We start from the raw sequence: 6986 nt of genomic DNA, 5'->3' as shown, positions 1-6986 counted from the left end.
CTGGCCTTTGTGAAGTGACAGCCATGCTACTTGCTTAGGTCAATGGAGTGTGAGCAGAAGTGATGCATGTCACTCCTCACCGGAGCTTTAGGCCACAACGTGAGCCTGCCGGCTCCCTCCTTCGTGCCTTGATGATCATGAAATGTGTTGAGATGGAGTGTCTGTCACCCTGTCTTGAGTGATCATCCATACTGAAGCCCCTCACGACCCAGCTGGGGCTTGTAGTGTGAGTGAGGGCTACGCTTTTTTCAGGATATGCCATGGGGTGGGGTGGGGGTGGGGGGGATGCTGTTACCTCATGATGACCCTGGCGGCCCTACTGGTTCCGGGAAGGCTTTTAGGAAAGGAGACGTTCAGGAAGATGAAAAGAGGTTGGTGAGAGGTTTTGAGATGATGAAGACGGGAAGGATTCACTGTGAGACAGAGACTGAGAAGTCTTCATTTGCTCTGGCATTTGAGGGTCATTCGTGATTGTAGGAAATCACACGATCTGCAACAAACACAGTCCCTTTCAAAGGGTTAACAACTCAAGAGAAAAATGACAGGTCTGGGCAGTAGGAGAAGGGAGAGAGGCTCTTGCTGTTGCCATTCTCTTGCTTCTCATTTAATTGGCCAACATCAACCATTGGCCTCTGATTCCACCGATTTCTCCCTTCCCTTTTCCCTACTCGCTTTGAAGTTCCGTCCCTCCAATATTCTTTCCTTCCTCCCCTCCTTCCCACCTCTGTGGGCTTCCTGGAGATTGTGTCACAGCTTCCTCCATCCTTTCTCCCTGGAACTTCTTAAAAGAGAAGCATGTAATTGCAATTTGCACTTCTTCACCTTCTCAGCCTACTACAAATTGACTTTTGACCTCATCAATCTACTGAAATGGCTCATGCCAAGGAGATTTTTCATGAAAACCACCTATAATTAGCTTTTCTGTGTTTTACTTTCTGCATAAATCTCTTTAATTTTATATTGTGACACAGTGCACGATTATTTGCTGAGTAGTTCATTTTGTATTAGCCAAAGAGAAAATTGAACCTGTCACTCAAACTGCATGGAATAAGAAATAATATATTTTTGTTAGCAGTAAACAGAAACTTGTACAATAAAAATGTTTTGTGTCACTTGAAGCGGTACCATTGGTTGCAAGTTTGGAAGGTATGCAAAGTGATTTCCTATCCTTATTTATTTCAGTAGGGACTTTGCAGGCTGTGTAGTGTCTATTTTTTTTTTCTCTTTTGGCTGAAGGTCACAATACTTGAACACAAATATAATGAAGACTTGTTCAATTTGAGACTTCCCTATAGTAATACAATAATATTACAGAGATTTTTCACAGACATTTCCTCATTTACTCCCCAAAAGACTTCTTGAAGGGTATTTAATTTTCACCCTACTTACAAATGAAGAAACTGAAACTCAGAGAAGGAGATAAATGGCCACAATTCACCTCGCCACAGGTTGTGAGGATGGGTTTGCCCAACGCTAGCTCTTCTGGTCCCAATTTAGAGCTGTTTCCACTAGGACCTGGCTACTTGGATGCAGCACATGGACACAAGGAAAAACAGAGGTACAGTGACTCTTCAAAGTAAATCTACTTTTTTTTTTAAAAAGATTTTATTTATTCATGAGAGACACAGAGAGAGAGGCAGAGACACAGGCAGAGGGAGAAGCAGGCTCCATGCAGGGAGCCCGACATGAGACTCAATCCTGGGTCTCCAGAGTCATACCTTGGGCTGAACGTGGTGCTAAACCGCTGAGCCACCCGGGCTGCTCAGTAAATCTACTTTTTAAACCATCATTTTTGTTAAAACATTCCAGGATTCATTCATGTCCCATAATTTAATGCTATTTTGATGCCTTATCAAAATTACATATTGAGTGCGTTTAGATGTCAAATGAGCTTAGGCTGCCACTAAGGAACTGCCAGACACTTTGAGAGATGCTCTTTCCACCACTCTGCTCTGAACATGTAAGTGGGCCTTGTCCTTAACACAGAGAGAGGTGTTTAATAGTCTTTGGCAATGAGAAGAGGGTAAAGACGTTTGGGCAGAAATGGTGAGAAAAGTAATTGGATACAATTGTTATCCTAAGCATAGCCACCAGGCTGTTGATTTAAGTTTCAATCTGTCCTAAAGCAGTCATAACAAAATTTGTTGGGCACCTTGGCTCGTTTATCCGTGTCTGGGAGTCTACAGAACACCACTGGATGTGTAAGGCTGATCCGTATGCAGTAAGCCGTATGCATGGCTCCCTAAAAGGTTCTTTTCAACATTAAAGTGTACCAGAGGGGCGAACACTTAGAACCAAAAGTCTGGCTTAGCCTTTCCGAATTCAAATTCATGTTAATAAAATCCTCCTCAAAGTCAGCCTCCTTGAGAATATGCACAGACTCCTGGGAATAATCAAGACAAAAGATTAAGAAGATTAACTGGCTGACTCAGCAAGAAAAGAAATTGAGGGAATCTGGCTCTAGAAAGGAACTAGAGCAAATGAACAGGATGAGCAACCCCTTATAGGAATGCATAGAATTTTTAAATTTCAGGCATATTTAAACTGGGGAGAGAATGAGGTGGTTTGTTTTGTTTCCAGAGATTAAGAGCATAATCAGAGCTGGAGCTGGAAGGACAGGGTACGTGGGAGCGAGGGAGGCCACCTAGCTCACTAGTCCACATGGGCAGGCTCTTCTTGAGAACTAACATAGCATTGTCAAATATTTGTTTTGCTAAGGAAGGACGTTAAGAAAAAAAAACACCCCCCCCAAAAAAAAGTAATGACTGCATGTTATCTCCACTATTTCATAAAGGAATCGAATTTTAACACCAAATTAGTAGGAAGGACGCTCTCCCAGAGCAAAGGACAGAACATTAGAACGAATCCACTTGGTGTCATTAAAGACTTACTGCATCGTCCTTATTTTCTCATCTTCTCTTGTACCAGTAAAGCTGTGTCCTGTGCCTGCCCGCCTCCTCAGACGGATGTCTGAGAGTCAGTGAGCTAAGGGAATGTCATCAATATTCAGGCGTAAGATGATGAGAATCTAGGAAAGGAGGAGAAAGAACAGTGAAGGCAGGAAGATGATGTTGGCAGAAGGACAGTGCTTGGTGACAGATTGAATATAGACGACAAAGGGAGAGGGTGAAGGATACCTTCAGAAATTAGACTGCGACCTGCTATCATTTTTAGTATTGGTATCGCACATAGCCTTGCCCTAATTCATCTCATAATTATGACGCAAAAATATAGCATCTTTGGAATTTTCTATCAACAGATGGGTCTCTTGCTATCTTCTTTATCTGCAACCAGAAATGCATGCGATGTACCAACCATACGAAGATCATGTTTTTATTAGTGATCGGTGGGTTAAAAATAGTTTTCCATCTAAAGCCAAACTGATCTTGGGTAGGACTTTAAAGGAGGCAAGAAAGTTGATTTTAGAGGAGATGCAAAAGCACCTCCATCCCACAGTCCTCTCAAGCTTTCCAAAAATTCTTAAACAATTACCAGGATTCTTAGAGCCCATTCATGATGTTCTGTTCCTGACTCCTGCGAATCGCCATTTAGCAGTTGCCAGGTTCCACTGTTGTAGAGTCCCTGATTCTTGTTCTTTTGCAGTAGGATGACGGCACGCTCTGAGTGGAGGTATTAGAGTTGTTCTATTTGCAGAAAAAGGGCAAAGGTGCTTTGTGGCTTTGGAAATTGTATTTCAAGGCTACTCACAAGGGGATACCTTGTTTGGGAAAGAAAGGGAATTCTTTTCTCTCAAGCAGGAGGTTTCTTCAAAAATAGTTAATGGCAAATGTGTTCTTTGCCGGATGTTAACCTACAGCATTAATTTAAGATGTTCTTAATCTATGTTTCCGGACTTCTTTTAAATGTCAAACTTTCGAAAGGCTAAACTGGCTCACCCCTCTGCTAGGTAATAGCTAGTATTGTCTTCGCTTCAGGGCATTTCAAATGAAATTTTGACGTTTATTGAAAAACGTTACCAGTTCACTACCTATACAAGAGCTTGGAATGTGAATATCTGAACGAAGAAAAATTCAATAAATGGCGGTGGAGTTATTTGCTGAATTCACACCATAATAGCAAGAGAAGGTTTGCCGCCTTGGTCATAAAGGAAATGAGGCATTTAATTTTACTCTTAGTGTGGGCACCTAGTTTCAGCACTCGGTAAGAAGTCTGCATGCATTTAAATAACTTAAACAATTATTAAAGGAAAGTTGCGAGAAGCAAATGGCATTTATTTTAAAATGGGTTCAGACTTCTAGTGCTTTAAAATTTCCATAAGAGCAAATTCAAGCTTGGAATAGGATTTAGTAACAATTAAAGGGATTTCAGTCCCTTAATCCCTCTGTGAGAGAAAAGAATAAAAATGTTAATGTTGATTCCTATCAGCACTTGTAACTGAAAAATTTATTATATATTGTAAATACTTATGACCCCAACAGCTATTTGATTTGCAAGTTAGGTATTGAAATGTAATGAAATATTTTCTCCTGATTTGTAATCACTGAAAGAGCAATATGAATCATCCTTCAAATAAAAGTACTTCTTTTCTTGACCTTTCCCCAAAATGTTTCAAAGTAAAAGGATGCCTCTCTGTTTTGTCTGATGTCTCAAGACCTTTACTCATCATCTTGAAGGTGATTATTTTCCAGGTTGATCCTAGCCTTGCAAGATAGAACTTTGGTCTATCTAGAGACTTAAATATTTTTCATTAAGTCAGAAAATAAATTTCAAACTATTCAATACTGTTTTACCTAGAATTATTACATTATTAAGAGTAAATATCTTATTAAACTCAAGAGGGAGCCACAAAACGAATAAGCAAGATTTCTAAAGGAGGTACTGGGTGTATATAAAATAACTAATAAAAAAAATAAAAGTTAATAAGATGGGGCGGCTAAACCATGTAAGTCAACAAAATTTATATTAAAATGACCTTGTAAATATTACCTTAAATTTTCCTGGATGGCCATATGGAATTGCTATTTTTGGAAGTCAGAACAAAACTTGAGGGGTATCTGACATTTTTACTTAAATGTACTTCAACAAGGTTTGTACGTGTTCTGAACTGGCTACGGTTTTTGAGATACTGTTCCCAGTGCTCCTATTTATTAGCTGTTTGATCGTCACCGCCCCACCAGGATCTGGAAACCCGTCCCCTGCCCATCCTACCGATGAGGAAAGTAGGACGCAGAGCTGCACATGGACACATGCTGCTGAGCAGCTGTGTGGTCTTGGGACTGAGTCTCATCGCCTTGGAGAATTGCGTTTCATGATTCCGCCTTGGCTCCGGTAGTCCCTCTGTCACCACGTGCTGTCATTTCATATGTCTTTGGATCTTTCTTTCTTCTCATTTTTTGGGTTCTCATCACCTATACCTGACCCTGCTACTGTAGTCTCTCAGTTGCATCAATCTCAGGCCTCAGCCTCAGGATTAAGCTGATTTGTGATGGAATTTCAGGACCCAGCCTCCTAACCTACTGATATAGTTCTGGGTTTCAAAAAAATGGTTCACGTGGGATAGTGATTATTTATAGACTGCCGTGGGAATATTTGCAGTCATTTGGTGAGCACTTACAAGGGCACTTTATAATATCCAGAATGTTCTCCCTGCATCCATTCTTGTTCCCTCTATTTTGTTCTCTATTATGCAGCAGCCAGAACTACTCTTTTAGAATGTAAATCGGATCATATAATTTTCTTTCCAAAATGCTTCCAAGCTTTCTGCTGCACTTGAATAAAATCCCAACACCTGCTCAGGACTACAGGACCCTGAATAAAGGCATTCCTGCCTGCTTCTGTCCTCTTCTCCCGAGCACCTCTGTCCTTTTGTTCCCTCAAATGTACCTTCCCACAGTCCTGCTTTTTTGCCCTTTCTAATATTTCCGTCTTTGGCTCCTTTGTGTGCTTCTTGGCTCATGTTTCCAGGGAGGTTTCCTTAACTCCCCTGGCTTGAGTATGCCCCCTGCCCCCAACCACTCTGCTATTCTCTCTTGGGCCACCCAGTTCTTTTCCTGCAGAGCCTCACTCCAGTTCAAAAAAAGGTTGTTTACTTTTTTTCATATCTGATGCATCAAACTGTAAGCTCACTGAGGACCAGGAGGGAGTCAGTGTGTGTTGTTCACCAGTACATTTCCAGTACTTAGCACAGTCTTATGTGGATTCTGACTACATATGTGTGTGATCGGATTACCATCTGATGTATTTTGATGGGTTACAATGATGTCAGCAGAAAAAGGAGCCTTATAAAGATTCATAGAGTCCAAATTTGAGGTGAATTAGAGACCGGGAAGGCAAAAATCTCAGAAACGGTCGGGGTGAGCCCGTAACTTTGAGAAGGTGGAACTGTATAGTCCTGTCCCATTATATTTCCACACACATTTCTTTTAAAGAGGGAAGACATTGAAACGAAAATCATCTTAGAAAACAAAGGACTTTAGCTTGTGCAGAAGTTAGTAGTGACAGCAAAGGCGATCAGAGCGCGCCTCAGCCAAATATGCCACTCTTGCAGAACTGTTTTGAGCTAAAGGCAATTAAGACGCAGTAAAGGCAAAAAGAGGTGTCTGTCTTCTTCATCAGCCTAATAGCAGGACACGGATTTCTCTTTGTGGAGATCTTCCCTGTCGCATCTCCTATACCCAGATTGGGGGGGGGGGGCGGCGGGAACAGATATGGTTACTGGAGACAAAAAGTCAGCACTAAGCTGGATCTACACTAACAGCCCTTCCTAAAATTACCTTTATCTTCCATTAGTTCCCCCATATATCTACCTTCACACCACTGACCAGCCCGAGAAGCCCCTCTCTTTTTGTCACTTCTCTACCAGTTCATCAGTCTTTGTTAAAATGGTATATAAGCCCTTGGGTATAACTACTTCTTTGGGTCTTCATTTCTTTTCTATGAAGATCCCTATGCAGATAAGCAATAAACTATTCAGGTCAAATAACACTTGTATGCCTTTTCTTCTGTAATCTCTCTTTTGTCAGTTT

Source organism: Nyctereutes procyonoides, unplaced genomic scaffold (assembly GCF_905146905.1).
Source record: "Nyctereutes procyonoides isolate TBG_1078 unplaced genomic scaffold, NYPRO_anot_genome, whole genome shotgun sequence".
Lineage (NCBI taxonomy): Eukaryota > Metazoa > Chordata > Mammalia > Carnivora > Canidae > Nyctereutes > Nyctereutes procyonoides.
This window is presented reverse-complemented; position numbering follows the sequence as displayed.